At 58.4% G+C, this 20,660-nt stretch overlaps 1 protein-coding gene across 2 annotated transcripts in view; it reads right to left on the reverse strand.

Annotated features, from left to right (window-relative positions):
- CHD6 (chromodomain helicase DNA binding protein 6) overlaps nt 1-18,512 on the reverse strand; it is a 92,149-nt gene extending 73,637 nt beyond the window's left edge. For both annotated transcript variants that reach the window (XM_068419552.1, XM_068419551.1), the window contains exon 1: nt 18,424-18,512. The gene's annotated coding sequence lies outside the window, so the exon portion shown is untranslated. The remainder of the gene's footprint in view (nt 1-18,423) is intronic.
- Between the last annotated feature and the right edge of the window lie 2,148 nt (nt 18,513-20,660).

The raw sequence follows: 20,660 nt of genomic DNA on the forward strand, positions 1-20,660 counted from the left end.
AGTCTGCACCATCCAAGTCGCTCTCAGTTGATGTCCCACTTGTCTTTTAGGAGACTCTGCTGGGGGGCTCTCACAGCTGAAACTCCAGTTGATGTTGCAGTGCATCCCCCAAAAAAGGCTGGGCTCATACGAGTTCACTGATCACCAAGATATCCAGCAAAAAGGTGTCCTCCATGTAACAGAAGACACACGCAGGTGAAGATGAGCCCAACAGGGCCAGGTCTCAGTGTCCCAACAGGATAAGCACTTTGGTGGAATGGTGCAAGGGGATGAAGCTTTGGTTCAGTTTTGGGCCCCTCGCTACAAGAAAGATATCGAGATGCTGGAGTAGATACAAAGAAGAGCAACGAAGCTGGTGAAGGGTCTGGAGGGTATGTCCTATGAGGAGCGGCTGAGGGAACTGGGGTTGCTTAGTCTGGAGAAAAGGAGGCTGAGGGGAGACCTTATTGCTGTCTACAAGTACCTGAAAGGAGGGTGTAGCAAGGAGGGTGTTAGTCTCTTCTCCCAGGTAACAAGCGATAGGATGAGAGGAAACGGCCTCAAGTTGCACCAGGGGAGGTTTAGATTGGATAGCAGGAAAAATTTCTTTACTGAAAGTGCTGTCAAGCAGTGGAACAGGCTGCCCAGGGCAGTGGTGGAGTCACCATCCCCAGAGGGATTTAAATATGATTCTATGGTTCACAGAACTGGGAACAGTTCCCAAAACCAGTAAGGCACACAGCATGGTCAGAGCCTGCCTCTGTCTTTCTCTTGGGGACACCTCCAGCCTTGCCTCAGCCCTTCCTTCTCCGGATCTCCTGCGCACGCTCCCCAGGTACCCACACAACCACCAAGGACAGGCCCCACAGATGACTTGAGACATACAAAGTACAATCCCTCAGTGCAGGCTGGTATTCCCCCGTCGCAGACTTCCACCGATACCCCTTCAAGCATTCTGTGTCCCACGAGGAACAGATGCTCCAGCAGCCCCTCAGTCATGGACACACCAAGGCACTTCAGAAAGAAAGTTTTATTCATAGCCTTTATCCAAAGAGCAACTTTCATTTCCTGCAGGGAAATCCCATCTGCAGCGTGGCAAGGAAGGTGGGAGCCAGCAGCTCTGACCGCAGTCCTGCTTGTGCTCTGCCTTCACTTCCCGGCTCTGTCCCCCTGGCTACTCCCTTCAAGCCCTGCCCTTCCCTCCCTTCTCTGAGCCCCGCGGTGTCCCCAGGCCCCCCGCCCCATCCCACAGCTGTACCTGCTGCCGCCCCGAAGGTCCTCCGAGCCCAGCCCAGCCCAGGCCCACGGGCAGCAGCGAGGCACCGGAGCTGCCCCGGGGCAGGCGTGAGCACAGCCCTGCCTGTGCCCCCCGGGTTGTGTCCGCAGGCTTGTCACCAACAGGCAAAAGGCTACAAACTCAGACAAAGCAGAGGCCTCCGCATCTGTAGAAGCGGATGGCATTTGCCCAAGAAAGCTCCTTAGTCAGCACAGCAGCACAGACAAGAATTTTTTTACTTTATTAGAGCACATCCCTGCAGTACCGTGCCATGTTCAGCCGCCTGCGAGAGGCAGGTGGCTTCCACCTTCAAAGGGGAAAAAGAACAGATTTTATCTGTAGAAATGAGCTGCAGCAAGGAAACAATGTGTGCAGTTAAAACAAAAATCAGCACCCAACCATCAGGTCCTTCAAGCCTGTCGCTCCTCTTCAGCAGGATGAACAAAAGGCGCATGTGGCTTTCTCCAAGGGAAGAACGAAGCACAACAGGAGCTGGGATTCAAAGAGCAAGCAGTGCTCACAAGCCACCTCTCGAAGGACAAGGGGCACCCACAGGTGCATGTGGGCATGTCCACAGAGGTGCCAGAAACACGCTCAGAAAACCTGCACTCTTTCTTTTCCCCTTCTAAGCAGGAATTCTGCACCGAAGCCCCTCCAAAGCTGCCGCAGGAAAGCGCAGAAACAGGCAGCAGCCTTGGGCTGCAGCCACAGGCACCACGAACAGTCACCTGGAAGTTGACATGTGCCACCACACGATACATTTCGACTCTGATTTTGGGACCGCAGCTGTGGCAAACATTCACTGACACAACCAAGCCACTCGGCACCCCGCACACGCACGCCACATCTCAATGGAGCGATAAAAATCCAGCGAAGAGATTGCATTTGCTTCTCAGCAGGTCTCTGGGCTACTCAGGTCCCAGGCCAGGAGTGAGAGCCCCCGACACCTGCTCTTGAAGCAAAGCTCTTGGGTCCAGCGGGAGCACTGTCTGCCTCGCACCGCGGCTGAGAGCAGGAGCCCCCCAGCAATGGCACACTGCCGACCGGGAGCACCCAGGGACGCTGCAGGCTCACGCCACTGTCTTACACCACTCGGAAAATACGAGTTGGGGTCCATGCCTCAGCTGCTCACCCTCACCAGGAGCTGAAAGCCAGCATTTAGAAATTAGCAGGCTTCCCAGCCTCCTTTCCTACATGGCAGACTGGAAGATGAACTTGTTCTGTGGTTCATCAAAGACATTCAAGGGGAACAGGAGCCCCACACCAGGCTGGAGGCCCTTCTGCTTATCACAAACCAGAGAAGTACTCCAGAACAGTACAGCCAGCTCCACACATCCTCACTCGTCCTCCAAACCAGCTGGCACTGGCCCCACTGGAGATGCACCCTCTCCCGGCTGACCCCACCTGCCAGCCGCGCTCCCGCAGCCCGAGGGTCCCTTCCCGGGCGCAGGAGCAGCACCAGGCACAGCACAGCAGGCTCAGGGGAGGTGTCGAGGACCAGGTCTCTCTGCAAGCAGCTCCTCTGAGACAGAAGCATCAAGAAGTGTCCGACCTCCATCTGTCAGCAGACTTCTGGTGACACTTCCTTCCAGACGAGGGGTGCAAGCCTCGCTCACCTCCTCAACATCATGAGGCCTTTCTCTCTCCTCTAGTTCTGATTACAGAAAGGATCCCTTGAAAATACAGATCCCAAACAGGCACAGCACTTTGCGTGCAGCCCCGAAGGACAAGCATGAAGGCAGGGAGATAAAGAAGAGAGGAGAATTGCCCAGCCATGCCATGAAATCACTGACTTTCAGACAAGCAGGCCTGCTCTGCTGAAGCGCCTCAGGAGGTGCCAGATCTCCTCTGTGTTTGGGCACAGCTTGAAGGAAAAGAGGAGATTAGTCAGGGGTGCCGGGTCCAAACCTGCAGGCCAGCACCAAGCCAGGCTCATGGACTGCAGCTAGTCCAGCTGGAGCCAGGGAGGCTCAGCACACCCTTGCTGCTCTGGTGTGAGAAGATGTGCTAACCTGCCCCAAGAAAGGCTGGCAGAGGTCAAAGGACAGACTGGTGAGAAGATTCAGATCTCTCTAGGGCGGGAGGCAGCGCTCCCAGCAGCACAGAGCACAGGCAGCTCCCACAGCCACAGCACACGGGCCCTGCTCAGCCCTTCCAAACACAAGGCAGCAACAAAGGGCACCAGGCAATGGGGCAACCAAGAGCTTTCCCAAGACTGTCTCACAAGTAAAGGGTCCTGGTCTTTCTTTCGCTCCACACCACCAACCCCTGTGCCAGTGTCAGCAGCTGTCCCTGCGTGTACACACAGTTTTGGGGTGGTGGGGACATCCCCACTGCCTCGCACAAGCTGCAGAAGCACCTCTTTGGGGGCAAGAGGGGCTGCTCCAGCCCTGGCAGCCTGAGAGCTGCTCTGCTCCCCACCACCTGCTGTCATCAGGGCAGCAGCCCTTGGCTCAAACATGGAGGAGCAGTGTCTCATGTCTGACAACAAACCTTACAGCCTCCAGGAAAGGGGAGAGGAGTCAGTAGCCATTCCCTACCATGCAGAGACGTCACCGAGTCATGTTGTTTTTGTATCAGGGTCAGGCATCACACGAAACCTTCCAGACCTTTGCAGAGCTGAGGCATTAATACTGCTGCTCCAGAAGGAACTCGCAGGGTCCTGGTACTCGGAACTGGTCAGAGGCACAGGAACAGCATCAGCATCTCATGGTGTGCCCCATCCCACAGCCTGGAGAGCCCCTTGCATCAGCACAGTGACCAGAAGCATGTCGGGCCAAGCTGGACCAGTGTGTTGGGGATAAGGGACCAGCCTTGGCAAGCAAACACCAATCATTCCCAAAGGAGCAAGGGTGCCTGCGTCTGCCTGAAGACAGCTGGGGGAAATAAGCCTTGGCCATTGCTTGCCAGGAGGTTTGCTGCACTGTGCGGTTACTCCTGCCCTAATCACTAGGAGCACTACGGAGCAGCAGACACCAGGCCAGGACTGGTGGGCTCTGGCAGGCTCTGCCAGGCGAGCTGGAGCAGAGGTCCCCAGGGCCTGGCAGGACCTGCCCATCAGAGGGGCCTCCAGAGCACTCTCCACCCCCAGTAGCTTTGCTGCTGGCAAGGCAGACAGCAAGCCTGAGGACAACCAAGCATGGCCCAGGCACCAGACAGCCACCCTCCCGACCTGATGCATCCACACCGCACGTAAGCGGCAGGAGAGGACCCACGGGTCCAGCTGAGACAGACCGAGAGCAGAACACAGAGCCTGCACTGTCCTTCATCCGCTGGGCTCGACCCACACCCTTCTCCAAGGCACCAAACAGCAGAAAGAGACATCTGCAGTCCCCTGGTGCTCTTTGGTTCTTGCTACCTTATCAATTCCCGTTTCCAGGCAGGGCTGCACAGACACGTCTCAGCTGGCAGAGCTACCGGAGCTTGAAGCCTGAGTATCTGTGGTGCAATCCAGAGGGACTCAGGCATCTACATTCCTGTGTGCTGCACGGAGAAGTGACTCTGCACAGACATCGCCCCGCCACCGGATTCAGAGAGGTGCTCCTGCTCACTCGGGAGATCCAGGCAGGGGAGGCGAGCACTGACAAGACAACTGCCTGCAAAACACCGAGGGGCAGAGAGCTAGGGGAGGGGGAAAGAGAAACACAGCGCAGGAGTGACACGCTTCTCCCTGGCTCCTCCCAGCAAGCTGAATTAGGGAGGGCTGCGTGGCCCCGCAAAGCCTCCTCCGCTGGGCAACCCGGCCGGCTGCTCCTCCACATCACGCTCCATCACCCCAGAGCTTCTCTGCGGGATGCTCTGAAGGTGGTGTCCAGCCCCGCCAGCAGCCACCCGCCCGCAGGCTGGCACGCAGGAGCCCGGCTCTCCCCGCAGCGCGCCGCAGCGGGGCCTGGCTGTGTGTCTGCAGCTGCTCCCTGCGCTCGCCACGGGGATGCGGGCTGAGCCCCCAGCCTCGCCGCGTGCCCCCCGCGCAGCCTCGCGGCTCGGCGAGCAGGCGGAGCGGGCAGGCAGCGCTGCGGGGGCACGGGCCCTGGCAACCGGCCTGCGGGGCGGCGAGCCGCGCTCCCGGCCCTCCACAGGGCCGCCCCGCGTCCCGCCGCCAGCCCCGCTGGGGGTAGAGAATGCAAATCCCGGGCTGTCATTTTTCCAAGTTAAAAATAACCCAGTAGTTCAGTGAGAGAGAAGCAGCAGCAGCAGCGAGGCAGGGGGCTGGGGAGCCTGCGAGCTCGCGGCGAGGCGGCTGCGGCGTACATTTTCCCTTCCCAAGCAGAGGCAGCCGCCCAGCTCTGTGCACACACCTAAGGAAAGCGAGACCCCCCCAGTGTCCCAAAGGCAGAGGCCTCTCTGCACGGCCAAACGCCCTGTTTCAGAGCTGCCCTAACGCTCCCTCGCTGCTCCCTGGCCCCCACAGGCAGGGGCACAGGCCCCGCTCCCCCGAGCGGGACGCACGGCAGGACCAAGGGAGCAAGGGGAGAGAGTACAAAGAGATCTGAATAACCCAAAGTCAGGGGACAAACACCCCTCAGGCGGGTGCCCGTGTCCAGGGCCGGGCAGAGCATCGCACCACCGGCCAGCCCCAGGGGAGTCACAGCTGTGCTCCAAGCAATTTTCTGTTCTTAAAATATTTTAATCTTCAAAAAGAGAAGGGGGGAATTAACTGTGTTCTGTGTGGGGCCAGGGGAGCAGAGAGACCTGCTAAGGGCACCCAGAGCATGCGGCAGTCCTGCCAGCCAAGCCACGGCACCTTCCCAGGACACCCAGCTCCTCCACGCCACAGGGGAACAGGCAGCAAGACTTTGACGGGCAGGCAAGAAATAGCCACAACCTCCTTGCCACTCGCTCCATGGGACAAGGAACCCAGCACTGCTGCACAGCGTTCCCCCTCCAAAAAGCCTGCTCAGCACCAACACGTCTGCTCCCAAGCCCTCCCAGGCAAGGTCTCAGCCACGCCAGAGGCCCCGGGGAGACACTTGGGACGGTGCCGCTGCCTGCGCGCAGAGGATGCTCCGCTGGCACCCAACCCACACGAGAGCCCCCGCAGGCTGGATGCAGCCCGCGGGAACGCAGCCTCAGTCAGCTGCGCTTCATGACTCTCATGACAAGCTCACGTGGCAAGAACAGCAATAGCTCCTTTTTGGAGAGTTTTCAAACGCAGCTCCTAACCCAACCCATAACCACAATGACCTTCAGCAGTTACTCCAAAGCTGCACAGTGCCTCAGGGCCGAGGACGCAGGGCTCGCTCAGCCCCCAGCGAGCACAGCAGCGAGCAGGGGGCAACGGCACACGGGGGACACGGCCGCAGAGCGGCTGGGAGCAGCGGTTGTGTCCAGCGCAGGCACCCCACAAAACGCAAAGCCATGCCGGGCCCGCCAGCGAAGGCAGGGCACTCCAGCCTGCGGCTAAAGAGAGGGAAACCAGGTCTGAGCGAGCCCTGAAACGTGTTTCTCTCATCATCTTCATGGATAGCTCAAAATGAGGGGACAGACCAGTCCCAGGCGGCACTGGGGGTTGAGAGGTGGCCGTCTGTGGAGTGGGGATGCACCCAGCAGCAGCTGCACCCCCTTCCCCACCATGGGGAGGCACCCAGCAGCAGCTGCACCCCCTTCCCCGCACCATTGCCCTGCTGCCCTGTTGGGCGGGAGCTGCCAGGAGCGAGACAGGTTTCTCAAGCCTATGTCTGTTGTCTTCAGATCAGCTGGCCAAGAGTCTCACTCCAAACAGTTGCTCACAAGCCCCAGGCAGTGGATTTTAATCTTCAACATTAGCAAGGCAAAAACCAGAGGAAAAATAAAACAAATCTCTATAGCTCAGTACCCACACGGTCAAGGAAGAGAGAAGGAAGAGAGGCCAAGCCTGTCCAGCCTCACAGCTGGCACCCAGCAGGCCCGTAGCCACCCTCAGCGGTGCCGAGGGCCAGGATTTGATGGGTGAGGCTGCACGAGCACGTGCAGCACCCCTGTGCCCGCAGGGGCCCGCAGCAGCTCCCTGCAGGGCAGCACCCCACCTGCACGGCTCGTGTGCCCTGTCAACACCATCACCAGCTCCAGCTCCTGCCACGCCAGCAAAGCCCATCGCACTGCTGGGGCATTTTCCAGACCTCTGCTCCCCATTAAACACAAACAGGCTCCGGTGTGGCCTGCGACCCAGGCCACCACACAGGCCAAATTAACTGCCCTGTCCGCCAAACCTTAACGAGCCATTTCGCCATCAGCAGTGCCAAGTTTTCCTTCCACTTATCCACCAGCCCTGGCATGTTGACCAGCGAGCCAACAAGGAAGGACATGAATGGGGTGTCCGGGGAACAGACTACGCCAATGGCCATAAACCCTTCCCACTTCGCCCATCACGCTCCCAGCACTTAATTTCCTACTTTAAAATAAGGAAAAACACAGTACCTGTACCCACGCGCCGCAGGGGAGTCTCGAGTTGCGCAGGCTGATAAAGCCTACGGCAGACTGCAGCTCCCACAGCCTCCCACCCACCCTCCACCCCCGTGCCCCGCTGTGGGCAGGAGGCAGGCAGCTCGCAGCCCCTCGCCTTGCCTGCCGCAGCCAGGCCCACGCTCGAAACGGCAGCCCAGCGCAGCTGCGGGACCCGCCTGCCCGCCACCGAGAAGATGCCTGTGCACAACTCCTCTTCCTCAGCCTGGCACCGTATGCCCGACTGCTCCTCCACGGGGCAGGGAGCCTCGCGTACCAGGGGGAGCACGTGCCAAGGCTGCCAGGGAGACCGCACAGCCTCGGGCCAGAGTGACAACACAACCCTAGCTACGTTCTAGATGGAAGCAGGAGAAGTGGCTCTGAGGACACACTCTCGGTGCTAGAAGCAGGCTGTGTCCTCTGAAGTGCCTGGCTGTTACCCCTGGGCAGAGATGGGATCGTGGGCTCAGCTCCTACTGGCATCCTGGACCAGTGGTCATGAGGAACCAGACTTCCCAGCAGCGTAAGAAAAGCCTCTTTCAAATCACTGGGCCCATGGGAGCATGGGGGTTACTGCCAGCTGCTCCAGAGGCTTCTTGCAACAGGGCAAACCCCCCAGCTGCTCTCCAGCCATCAGGAGGGATATAGAGGTTTCAGCAGAAACCAGCACCCTGCGCACTCTGCACGTTCTCCTGCTGCCTTTTATTTCTCATGCACAAGCACTCAAAACTTCCCTTAGCTGCCCAAGTCCATCCTCAAGGTCACCGGCCCTGTAAAGATGCCACCAGGCACATAATTTAGCCCAGAGCACCTTTATTAGTGAGAAAGGTGTACAAAAGCCAGCTCAGCCAGCAGACCTTGACCATTGGGCAATTCAAAGAACATTTTATAAGGTTACTGCTTGCGACCTACACACCGAACTCAAGCTGTCCCAAGAGAGGTGGCCAAAAAAATACAATGGCATTCCTGAAAGCACCGATCTTCCCCTTTTGCTGTTGTTAATATCCTGCACAGCCAACTCAAGCTGTCAGAAAACAGCCTCGCCACACTGCAAGGCAGCGCCTCAAAGGCAATCAGAGCCCTCCGTGCCTCTATTTTCCAACTGTAGAATGGGGATAAAAATCCTTCCCAGCAGGGCTGCTGAGGGGATGAACAAGCACTTGCAATGCACCTCCAGACTTGGCTGCAGACACATATGAAGAACACATCTGACACCCAGAACAGATTTCCTGCTGGGACAGCACAGCAACACCAGCCACAGCTCCGAATGCTGAGCGAGAGCCCACTGCAGAGTCCAGTCCTGCTGAAAACCGTTCCTTCAGGCGTCTCTGTCGGTCTTCTCCGCTTTAAAGTCCCTGCTGCAGACCTCCACGGTGAATCGCCTCTACCCCCGCCAGCCATCCAGCTGGTGTCCCCACACCCCCCTGCGCTGCTGTTACGTGCCGGCGTTAAGTTATTCCCTATTGCCCCCTTGCTATGACCACAGTGAAGTAAAAGGGCGAGCCAGGCTTCGTCCCCTCCCGCCAACCTGCCCCTGCTTCATCTAGCGAACAGCCCATGGGAACGTGCCCTAAGACACACACCCAAGCCAGGAGCTGAATGAAACGTGGCCAAGCCACGAGCAGCTGGGCCACAAGAGCACAGTCAGCGTTTCAAGCATTTCCAGGGCCTCGCGGGTAGGATGGACACCACCGCTTTGCCCAATGCCTCATCCGTGTGCGGGCGGCAGAGCGGGCAGGGGCGTACGGGGCGTGAAGCGAGCTTGCTTTGCCCACCGTGGCCACATCTCACACCACAGTTCTTGAGTGCAGGTGCAGAAGGCTGATCCCAAGCTACATCTTAGTGTGTGACGAGTGAGCAGCTCTCCTTCGGGCGAGGCAGTGCTGCCATCCCGGCCCGAGGGGTCTCAAAACCCAGGTGACAAAGGAAGCTCAGCTCGGTCCGCTCTCTCTCACAAGCAGTGAAGGATGGAGGAGGAGTAGAAGGGACCTCCAGGAGCAAAAGGATGTTTTGCTACACTGCTCACTCCCCAAGTACGGGACATCTCCACCATCACCTTACAGAGGTCACTTGCTTCACGCTGCCCTGTTGGAGAGGAGCTCCTGCCCACGCGACGGCTGCGCCTGCCCCATTAGCGCTGCAAACCCAGGCCACCCCAGGAGGGCGCAGAAAGGCTGGCTGGCAAGACCCCGGCCTGTGGCAGTGCCCAGCCGCTCCTCAGCACCCAGGAAGGCAACATCCCAACCAACCACAGCCTGAGAGTTTACTGTATGCTGTGGTGAGGTCTCACAGCATCTGTTCTGCCTGAAGATCCTAAGAGAAACTAGCAAACCTCGGCCCAAAATAGCAAAAGACAGAAATGTGCTGTTCCCCAGGCCTGAGCGCTTGCATGCTGAAGCACCAGACCTGTTTCCCAAGTGTCTAAAGCACAGGCAGAGAAAGCAAAACGTAGCAAACTCTCCTGATGCAACACAGAGCAAGAGCAGCCTTGACAACCAGCGCCGCTACCCCACAGTCCTCAGGTCCGCATCCTTACACCCACCTCCACTTCAACTGCTCTGCCCTGCAAGGACTGTGACTCCCTGATGTTCACCTCCAAGGGCTTCCAGTCTACTTTTAATTTAACTCTCCAGGATAAAAGTTCTCCCCAATCTCAGCTGAAGCTACTTTGAGAAGTCTCCAGAGTTCAGATGCCATCTGTAAGGTGACATTCCTCTCAATCACCTCAATGCTTCCTTGCACTTGTGTCTTTTACACCATCCCAAGAAACACTCCAGTACGGGAGGGAAAGAGAAGTGCCAAAAAGAAATTCATCGATTCCTCACGTGCAAATGCTCGGAGTTCAGCCCCGCCAGGTTTGGTTCCCTCCTCAGCTGCAGGCAATTCTTTAATACACTTGGGCAGCCCTTTTAAACAACGAGCACCCCAAGTCCTGCCCAGACATTGCTACAAGTAAAATTCTACCTAAAGCACATATGGAGAGGTAGCCCCTTCTTGTCCCAGCTCATAAAGCCCTTCAGCCAGAGGCCAGCTCAGGGAGCAGCGGAGAGGGCACCAGCCTCGCCAGGCTGGAGGACACCACGGGCACAGGAGGGAGCACCCCCCCTGCAATCCCTAACGCTGACTGCATAGCACCAGCTTTGCAGGGTCCCTTTTCTAAGCAGAGCCAGGACCTCAGAGCACACCAAGGCCCTTCAAGCAGCACACAGGCAGAGCTGCCACAGGTCTCTCCTGGAGTCAAGCTGCGTTCATTCAGGGCACAGACACAGAAGACACCCAGCATGTCCGGGACCCTCCTGGCCAACTACCTGGCATCAGCTGCACCAAACTACCACGAGACTCTGGTCCCTGCATGCCTGGCAGGCCTACAGACATTGGTTGCCTTTGACATGTAGCAACGCTAAGGCCAGGCAAGCAAACTCTGGACACAACAGCAGAGCACGGGTCCTACGGACCCATGCCCCAGCCCACTCTTACCGCACGTACCTGTCAGGAGTCCCTGCCAACATGGTTTCCACATCTCCTCTCCTTCCGTACCTGGATGAGCCACTCATTTTATGACCTCTTTCTTCAGCAGACGTCTCTGGAGGAACTAGCATGCAACAAGGTCCAGAAATCCCCTTCTGCTCTGTGTCAGACACCTCCCTCTCCCAGCTCAGGGTGGCAGAAAGAGCAGGAGGTAGAGGTGGATCCAGGAAAGGGTTTAGGAGCACTGTCCAGAACTCCTCAGCCCTGGTGTCACACTCTGCTCAGCAGAGCAGCCAGCAGAGAGCCTATCTAGAAACCAGCGAGCAGCATCTGCAGATAACTGCATCTCCGCACACGGTGCACTGGGCCCTGCTAGACCTGGGCACAGCTGTACCTGTTCAGTCACACGTGGCCTGCAAGCCTGCAGTCACACCTCGCTGCGGGGCTCCTGGAGAGGCCACTCCTGTTGGAATTACAACTGTCAGAGCTTCAAAGAGCCTGTGCCCATGGTGACCCCCTCCTTCCTTTGCCTCCCGGGTTCAGGACCCTGGTCCTCACTCTCAAAGCACAACATGGGACTGGCCCGACTCCAAAACAGCAATGTTATTCGCGGACAGAAATTCTCACCCTCTGGAGCAAGGAGGTGGAGCAGTCACTGTGACCGGCCCACAAATCTGTAACCACTTCTCTGAAGAAATCAGGGTAACCACAAGCCTCAGCACCCTCACGGTGAGCACAAGCCCTGCTTCAGTCAGCCTCCCCACAGCATCACCGCACGGCAACAAACAGAGCGCACACTCTGCTGTCTGCGGCGGAGGAGAGAAGCCTGCCTTTATGTATGCACAGAAGTGCATGCCGGGAAACGCTCAGATACCCTGGTGAGGGGCACCCTACGGGGACTGAGAAAGATCACTGAGAAACAGGGCTCTGCTTGCCCTAAAGCGACCAGCAGAGAAGCATTCAAATAAGAGCAGCGCGCTGTGCACTCCCACAGCCCCCGCTCTCCTTCCCAGGCTAAGCACAGGGTACAGCAAGGATGCACCAGCACATATACAGAAGTCATCAAGAGAGAATGGCTCTCTCTTCTCTCATCCTCAATTAACAGACACCTAACACTTAAGCTTCATTTTATCTTAAGTATGTTTTCAGCTCAACCAAAGTTGATGAAACATTTAGGGTTAAAGGTGCTCTGTGCACAGGCCTAGAGAACTCAAGGCAGCGGCTCACACAAAAATAGCAGCTTTCACAGCACGTCTGTAGCAAAGCACTAATGTTTATTCTTGTATCTAGGACTAACTTTAATTCTGCCTCGATGCACATATATAACAAGGCATTAATGTTCCGTAAAGAACCAATACTTCACCTACATACACATCAAAAAAGTGAAAGTCCCCCATAACTTTGCATCACCCTTATCCCTGCGTGCAGCACACCAGCACATTGCTAACGCTGGAATCCACCCTCAGAGGCAGCCATTGAGCACCAGTTAAAGCACAAAATGAAAACCAGAAAGCACAGAAAACAGCTTATCTAATTACCTTCATGACTTGTGAAGAGAGGCTTAACAACCGGAAGTTTTTTGAAGGAAACTCAACTACGTCCACGTAACAAATGTCTATTTCTTGTGCAATAGAGAGGGACCAAAATTCTCAGCAGTGGCTGCTAATGTGGAGGGCCTGGTAGCTGAAGTCCTTCACTTCGGGAAAGTCCTGCTTCTGCCTCCGAAGAAATGCAAACAGACACCTCCTGGGGGAAGAGGTGGGGGTCCTACCTCCCAGGGAGCTTTAGCAGCAGTAAGTGCTGCAGCTCCTGTCCCCCAGGCACGCTGTGGCACAGCACGCTCCTGCCCTTCCCACCTACGCTCCTGTGCAAGGGCTCCCACACTGCAATTTAAACACAGGGACCACATAAGATACTCAACAAAACAACCTTGCCCCTCCATCTCCTACCTGTCGCTCCCTTGCGGTAACATGCAGGTTAGTAGGGATACGCAGCCAGTTCACGGGGCTGGGTTAACACCAGCCTGACCCCAGATATTGCCTCCTTTTACTCCAACGCAAAGTAGTGCTCCACAGATCCCACACTTTTATGTAAACATTTAGGAAACACAAATACTCTGCAAATTGACACTGACAAGCATAACTTACCCCTGCTTTTGGCACAGTCACCCTAGAAGAAGCAATCAGTTACCTGCTTTTCAACCCAGACTTCCCATAACTGAGCCAAACAGCAGAACGAGCCAGGCGAGCGTCAGAAAGCTTCACCAGAAGAGATCTAAACTTCATCTCACCAGTTAAAACACAATTTAAAAAAAAAACCACAAAGCAACAAAAAACACCCCAAAACATCCCAAAGCAATGAACCATCTAACACTACCTATACCAGGGCAACATCAGGGCTGCTTAAAGTTCAGGCAAAGGCAGGACTGCAGAGGACACGCTGTACCTCCTAGGATAGATGCTCATAGTATCAGGGTCAGACTGCTGCTGAGCAGGATCCCCCAGAGGGACACCAGGGCAGGAAAACACGGTGTGTGCCCCGTGGCCAAGCCAACATCTCCCGCCACGATAACACCTGCACTCCCTGATCCATACCCAACGCACCTCTGCAAGCACATTTCCAGCACCCGCATGAAAAATGAAGAGGGACTGGGACTCGGTTCCCACACTCCTCACTTTCCGTTCTGGACTGAAGAGAGCGTTTTGCTCCTGTTGGAGCAGGATTGATACTCGCTGCAGGCTGGGAATCCCCTCGAGGCAACAGGCTGAAGCATGGAAACAGCGTGCAGCCCTTAACCCCGAGGCAGCACTTCCTCCGCAGGGGGAAGATCCTTGCACAAAGGATGGGTCAAGTGTTCCCCCGACCTCCTCGGTGCCAACACGACCAAGGCCCCCAGCTCCCCTCTGAGCACCGGGCTCAAGAGCAGCGTGGGGCAGGAGCCCTACGCCCAGGCACCAAACTCTCCCAGCTTTTAGCCGACTTCCCAAGGAGCCGAGCGTGCTCAGGCATTCCCCACGGCACAGCCACCACCTTTCCCCAGATATCTGTCAGGGACCTGCCTCAAACCCTAAAGCCCAGCCACAACGTCCCAGGTATTTCCTACTCCTTAGGCTGACTGGACGCATCCAACATAACAATGCTAAAAATTAATAGCCACATATTGGCAGATTGCGAGGCTGCATACCAGATTTTCCCATATAAGGGAAAGTTGAAGGCATTGTCCTATCACACAGAAAACATATTGCACCAGCCTGAGATATTAGAAAGCAAAACCAGAGTCTCCTCATGCCGCAAGCTGACACCCACCACACCACGTTTTTCTCCCCTTCGCTGACGGTTCGGTCAGCTCTCCCCAGCTCCGTGATTCCCACCAGGGGCTCGTGCCGGGGATCGCTGGAGGCTGGCTGGGACGGGCACTGCCCAGCACAGCGTCTGCTGCACGCTGCTACACTGAGGCCCTGCGCTTTCACCCACACTTTCTTGAGAGGATTTTGGTCCCACCACCACCACGCCGGCAACGCAGGCACTGACATTGCCACCGTTCCCAGGGCAAAGCGTAACGCTGTTTTCACGGGGTTTTAGGGCGCTGAGAACCCACCACACAAACCCTGTGTGCTGTCACCACCACTGCCTGCAGCAAACACTGATACTCGACTACATATAGGCCATCCACCCTGACCATCTCCTCTCCCCTTTGCACAGCTTGGTGGCCCCCAACAACAGCTCTGCCTCCGCCTTCACAGACGAGGGCGAAGTCACCAGTCCCAGAGGTTGACTCCACTGTCCCAAGCAGGAAACTGGGGATGAGAGAGGAGAAACGCTTCCACTGCTACTCCCCGGAGCAATGAACACAAGCCCTCTCGGCTCCCCCGAAGCCCAGTAAGACATCCAACCACCGTGCTTGGAGCGTCTCTTTAAGACAACTTCAGCGAAGCCTCCCTACGCGTGCCTGCTTTCCAGACCCAACACACCGAGACCACATTCCTGCACCAAGGGCTCACTCGCAGTGCAAGGCTGATGAATCCTCTCCCCTCCTTCACAAGGGCAAGCTTCTCCTGCACGCTGATGGGCACAGCACTAGCTCTCGCCTCTGCAAACCCGAGACAGGCCAGGACACCGCAGCTTCACGCACAGAACAGCAGCCTGCTCTGGCAGCCGAGCTCTCAGCCTTGCCGTCTCGCAAAAACAAGTTCACTTGCTTGTGCAAACCCTTCTTGAAATGAGACAAACCATTAAAGTGAAACACTTTATATTATCCACCTGTAAAAGTTTATGTCTTTGGAGAAGCTCTTGAGAAAATATTAAAAGATCTCTCAAGGAAGACTAAACGTTAAAAATTATTGAGATTACACTTCAGGGGGAGGGCAGAGATTTGCCTCCTGTTAAAGAAATACGGTAAAAAGCAGTCAGGAAAATGAGACATTCCTCTGAGAGCCTCCTCCACCAAGCCACCAGAAATCAACAGACCCCAGCAATACCCACAGCACTGGCCATCTGGGCTAATGCTGGCATATCGAGGGCCAGATGCCCGAAGACCAGCAGCTTAGACAGAGCCACTCTCCCCTAATGCCACCACGCAGGACAACGGAGGGAGAGGTAAACTCAAGCCACTAAAAAGGCGTACGCTACCAAACCAGTCAGCAGCGCTCAAGGTAACAAGGGACCCTGACAGCACCTTCCACAAGAGATGCACGTTATTCACACGCTGCACGCACTGAGAAACAGCCCAAGAGCTGCCTTAGCTCCACTGATTCAGAGGCCAGCGGTAACCCATCCGTACCAGCCCGCAGCAAGGGGCTGCGAGTGCCTTCTCAGCAACGGGGCAATCGACGTCTCTGCTCAGAGGAATGACACAACAGGCAGAAATAAACAGCACGGCTGCAGGATGGGCTTCAAACTTCACAAAAGTGAAAACGAACCAAGATCAGCCTTTCTCCAGGTCCTCTCATCGACTTTGGCTTTTCTTTGAAGAATAACGACACACACTTTCAGTTCCATGGCACAAGGTACACGCAGACATTTTGATAGGAGGCAACTCTACTAGTCATCACGCTTTACAGCTCGAAGCACTCGAGGGGCAACGTTCAATCAGCTTCATCCCACCGCTGCTGCGCGCTCCCCACCTTCACAGCGAAGGAAACACGGCGGTACGTCCAACGCTCCTGAAGGCCCTGCAAGTTTAGGCAGCTGCACCAATTCAGAGACGACGGGCAGAATTAGCTTTCCGAAAGCAAACAGACAACAACATCAGCTTTGTAGTGGAAGAGGAATCAATTTTCCACTAAACAAGTTGGAAGGGAACCCAGTGGCAGCCCTGAACAAAAGCAAACCAGTTGGAGGCCAGAAGCCTCGAGAGAAACAACCTATTTACTCCAGGAAGAATTTACTCCCAGAGCAAAAATATGCTGTTACTGCTTCATACTTCAACAGCTGGACCAAAACAACAATTTCCCTGCAAAGCAGGACAGCAGAGCTCCCGCATGAATGAGGTAAACAAAGGGCGAGGAGAGGTAAGGCGGCACCTATTCCTGTGCCATCACCTAAACAGGGCCCAAAAGCAACAGCAGCTCTTCATGGCGGGGAAAATACTCGCAGAGCTCAGCGTTCCCTCTCCTCTGGCAACACCGTAATCCAACTGACCCCACACCAGTTAAAAAGATATAGGCAGCAGTAGCTGCCAAGTACCTGTAGCCCTGCAGGTGAGGGGGTCAGGGACAAACACCTAACAACTACAGCCACATCTGTCTGCCGCGAGGAGCCCTCTGCCCGGGCGGCCAGCGACTGCCGAGGGGTGCTGGAGACTCCTGCACAGACCCGCAGGACACTGCACAACCACAGTGAACCACCTCCACCCCTCTCCCCTCGTTCTCCAACCCCAAAAGCATTTGCTGCATTTCCCAAGCAGGAAGTAAACAACAAAAAAGCCTGAGCTTTCGGCTAAAAGCATCCCAACTCGCTGAAGAAATAAACCAAGCAATTTTCACAGCAAAATTACCGAAAAGCTCTACCACATCGAAGGCTGGCAGCAGACCCAGCCCTCCGTGCGCCGAGGCAGCCTGCCTGGCCTCCACGGTCCCCGACTTTACTGCGAGTTTAGCGTAGCTGTCAGCAGGGCAAATCGATACACAGGGAAGGCGTCCGCTGCCCCGAGACGGGTGTGCGCGCCAGGCACCAACACCAGCAGCCGATTCCTCTTCATCTTCCCGTATTCAGTCTGCGTGCGCTCCTCTCACAGCGTTTACCCTCCAAACCTCATTGATCGAGGCTAAAATCCACCTCAATCGCCAATGAAAGCCCCTGGTAAGAGCAGGGAGAGTCCCACCACGCGGGCACCAAAGCACAGCGGGCGCAGGGCTGCGGGGCGAGCTGACTGCGGCGCGACGAGCCGCGGCTCCAACGTGACTGCGATGCCGCTGTGTTGTGACATGGCTGCAGTGCCACAACAGATCCGCGTCTGCTCCGCGCACAGCGGGCGGAGCGGGGCGATCCGCGACGGCAGGGCCGGGCCCGCGGCCGAGGGAACGGCCCGTTCACCGCATCCCCCCGCCGCATCGCCCCGGGTGCCCGGCACGAAACCCGCGCCCGGGGCCTCCAGCCGGCAAAGGGACCCGCTTCGCCCCCGCCCGCGAAGTTTAAAGACTTAATTATCGATTTTCTCGAGCACTGCGGCCGGAACGACGGCGGACAGCTGCGCCCCGCGGGCAGGCTCCCGGCACCCCGCATCCCGCCCGCCGCTGCGGCCGCGCAGCCCGGTGCGGGGCCGGGGGCCTCGCTCCCCCCTTCCCGACCGGGAGGAGCCTCCGCGCAGCGCCGGGGGGAGCCCGCCCCGCCTCCGCCCCCGGCCCACCGCACGCCCCGGGGCCGCCGCGGCAGCGGGGGGGGGGCGTCAGGCCCCGAGCTGCCGGCCCGGCGCCGGCCAGGCCCGGCCTTCCCCGCGCCCGGTGGGCCGGGGGCGGAGGCGGGCCGCGCCGAGCCGGCGGGAGGGGGCCGCGGCCCCCCGCGCTACCGCCGGCCCCACGGCCCCGGGGCGGGGGAGGGCCGCCAGGAGGCACCCGCGGGGGCACCGCCGCCCCTCCCCGCCGCCTGCCCGGCCCGGCCCCGCGGCCGGAGCCATGACAGGGCCGGCGGCCGCCCCGGCCCCACCGCCCGCCCCGCGGCCCGCGCCGCCGCCGAGTTCATTCATAGCGCCGCCCCGGCGCGGCCCCGCCGCCGCCCCCCGCCCCGCCGCCGGCCCCGGCCACGCCGGGCGGGCGAACCCAAAAGTTCGGGGCAGAACTTACCTAAAATGGCTCCTCGGCCGCCCCAATACAAACAGCTATTATTTGGTGAAGTTTAGCCCAGCACCCTGCAAGGACACCCTAACCTCGCCCGGGCACGCCCCCGCCCCGCGCCCATTGGCTGCCCGCCGCCGCGCGCCGGCGCCCATTGGCGGGCCGGCCCGTCAGCCGCGCGGCGCCCGCGCCAAGCTTGGCTGCAGCGCGCCCGCCGCTCGCTCCATTGTGCTCCTGTTTGCACCGAGCGGAGCGCGGCGGCGATTGGCTGCGCCGCCGCCCCCGCGCGCCGCCCCCCGCGCGCCGCCCCGCCCGCGCCCTCCACGTCCGCGCCCGCCGCTCGGTCCCCGGATGTGACCGGCCCCGCCGGGCCCCGGCCGCGGCCCCGAGGGGGCTTGCGGCGAGCACCGACCCCCGCCGGGGCTGCGCGGGGCCGGCTGGAGCGGCTGGGGCCGGCTGGAGCGGCTGGGCCCGGCCCAGCCCAGCCCGGCTCGCTGCCCTCGGGCGCTGCCGCCCAGGGTCGCCTCAGGCCTCCAGAGGTGCGAAGGCGCCCGGGGCCGCCCCGCTGCGGAGGGGCCGGGGCAGCTCCGGGAGGCCGCCGGCCCGAGCAGGGGGAATGCCGCTCCCGGGGGAGTGCGGGGGAGGCCTCGGGCACGGGCCGTGGGAGCCGCCTGTCCCGAGGGAGCCCCGGCGGGAGGGACCCGGCAGGGTCCGGGCCCGGCCCCGGCTGCCGAGGGGACGGGCCTGCCGCGGTGGGGCTGGGTCGGGGTTCCGCACAGCCCGGCCTCGGGGCGCCTGTTCTGGTGACACGGTGCTGGGGGCTTCGCGCAGCAGCCGCGGTCCCTCCTCCGGCTCAGCCCCCCGCAGCCAGACCCGCGCCTTGGGGCCGGCACATCGGTGCCTCTGCTGGCTGGGAAGGCGTGAGGTGCCCACCGGCTTGGGAGGGGGCCCGGGGCTGGCAGCGTGGAGCCGCTCCATCCTCCCAGCTGATGCAGGGATGTGCTGAGGCAGTTCGCTCCGGCACTGAAAGGAGACTCTGCTGGAGCCCGTTAGCTCTGCTGGGGCTCGGGGCTGGCTAACGGAGCGCAGCGCAGCCCTCGGGCAGCCGTCCCGCTCGCCGGGCCCCAGGGGATGCTGGCACAGCCCTGCACTGCACCCTCTGGGGTCCTGGCTTGTTCAGCACCAGCTGGCGCTGATGTCCTGTGCTGGCTGTCTGGCACGTTCCCTTGACGCCTCCTGGCTCCCCCTTTCCCCAGATGCTGTCCTCTTGGCTGTACAGCCCTTCCCCGGTCACGGGGGGCTCTGGGCAGAGAGCGGGCAGCGCTGGTGTGCTCCAGAGGGACCTGTCACAGCGCACAGAGGACACAGCCAAGGGACATGGGTCTATCAGGGAGCTACACCCACCACACCTACTCCAGGCCCCCTGAACAGAGCACTGTGTGCTTCCCAGCGAGGCAGTACTTCCTTCTCTGCAGCATTCGCCTTTATCCTTTCTCACTTACTCCAGCCCACATCTTCACCCTCCACCCCTTTTCCTCCCTTAGCCTGGCTTCTTGCCCATGCATGGCACTGGTGGACTCTGCTGAGATCTCACATGTATGTTTTGTCTCCTGTCCCCTAGGTTCAGATTCTTTTTCTGCTTATAAAAGGCCAACACGTGTGAAATATTCCTCTGCAGTGCCTTCCCCTTCCCCTAGTCCTGCCTACTCCTCCTGTAGCCACCAGGCATGCCTGGACCTGATCGTTTCATTTTCATCCTGCAGTGGTCAACCTTTGGCCAACCAACACCATCCTTTGCTTTATCCTCCCTCTGTCTCCAAAGCAGCACCTTGGCTTCTGTATGAAGAATGCCTGTAAAGGTGGGACTAAGTGATACTTTATGACCAGAAAACCAAAGCAGCTTATTTTCAGATTAACCACTTTTTGGTCAGTTGGTCTCAAAAGAAGACCTAACAGCAACTCATCGCTGTACATGCAAAATAGTCAGGCCAGTCATTAGGAAACGGTAAAGCAAGACACAAACAAATCCCCTCCCAGATGAGAATTCATTTGACAAACATCATTTGGGAAGGCATTTTAACACCTTTGTTATGGAATTGCAGAAGTGTTGGTGGGAAGGGACCACGGGAGGGTGTGCTAGAGATTTCCAGAAGTCCCTTCCCAGCACCACATTGGTGACCGACACAAGATGAGGCCAGCCATGGCTCTGCCTAACTCAGCCTTAACACCCTCAACGGCCAGAGATC

Source organism: Nyctibius grandis, chromosome 28, assembly GCF_013368605.1.
Source record: "Nyctibius grandis isolate bNycGra1 chromosome 28, bNycGra1.pri, whole genome shotgun sequence".
Lineage (NCBI taxonomy): Eukaryota > Metazoa > Chordata > Aves > Nyctibiiformes > Nyctibiidae > Nyctibius > Nyctibius grandis.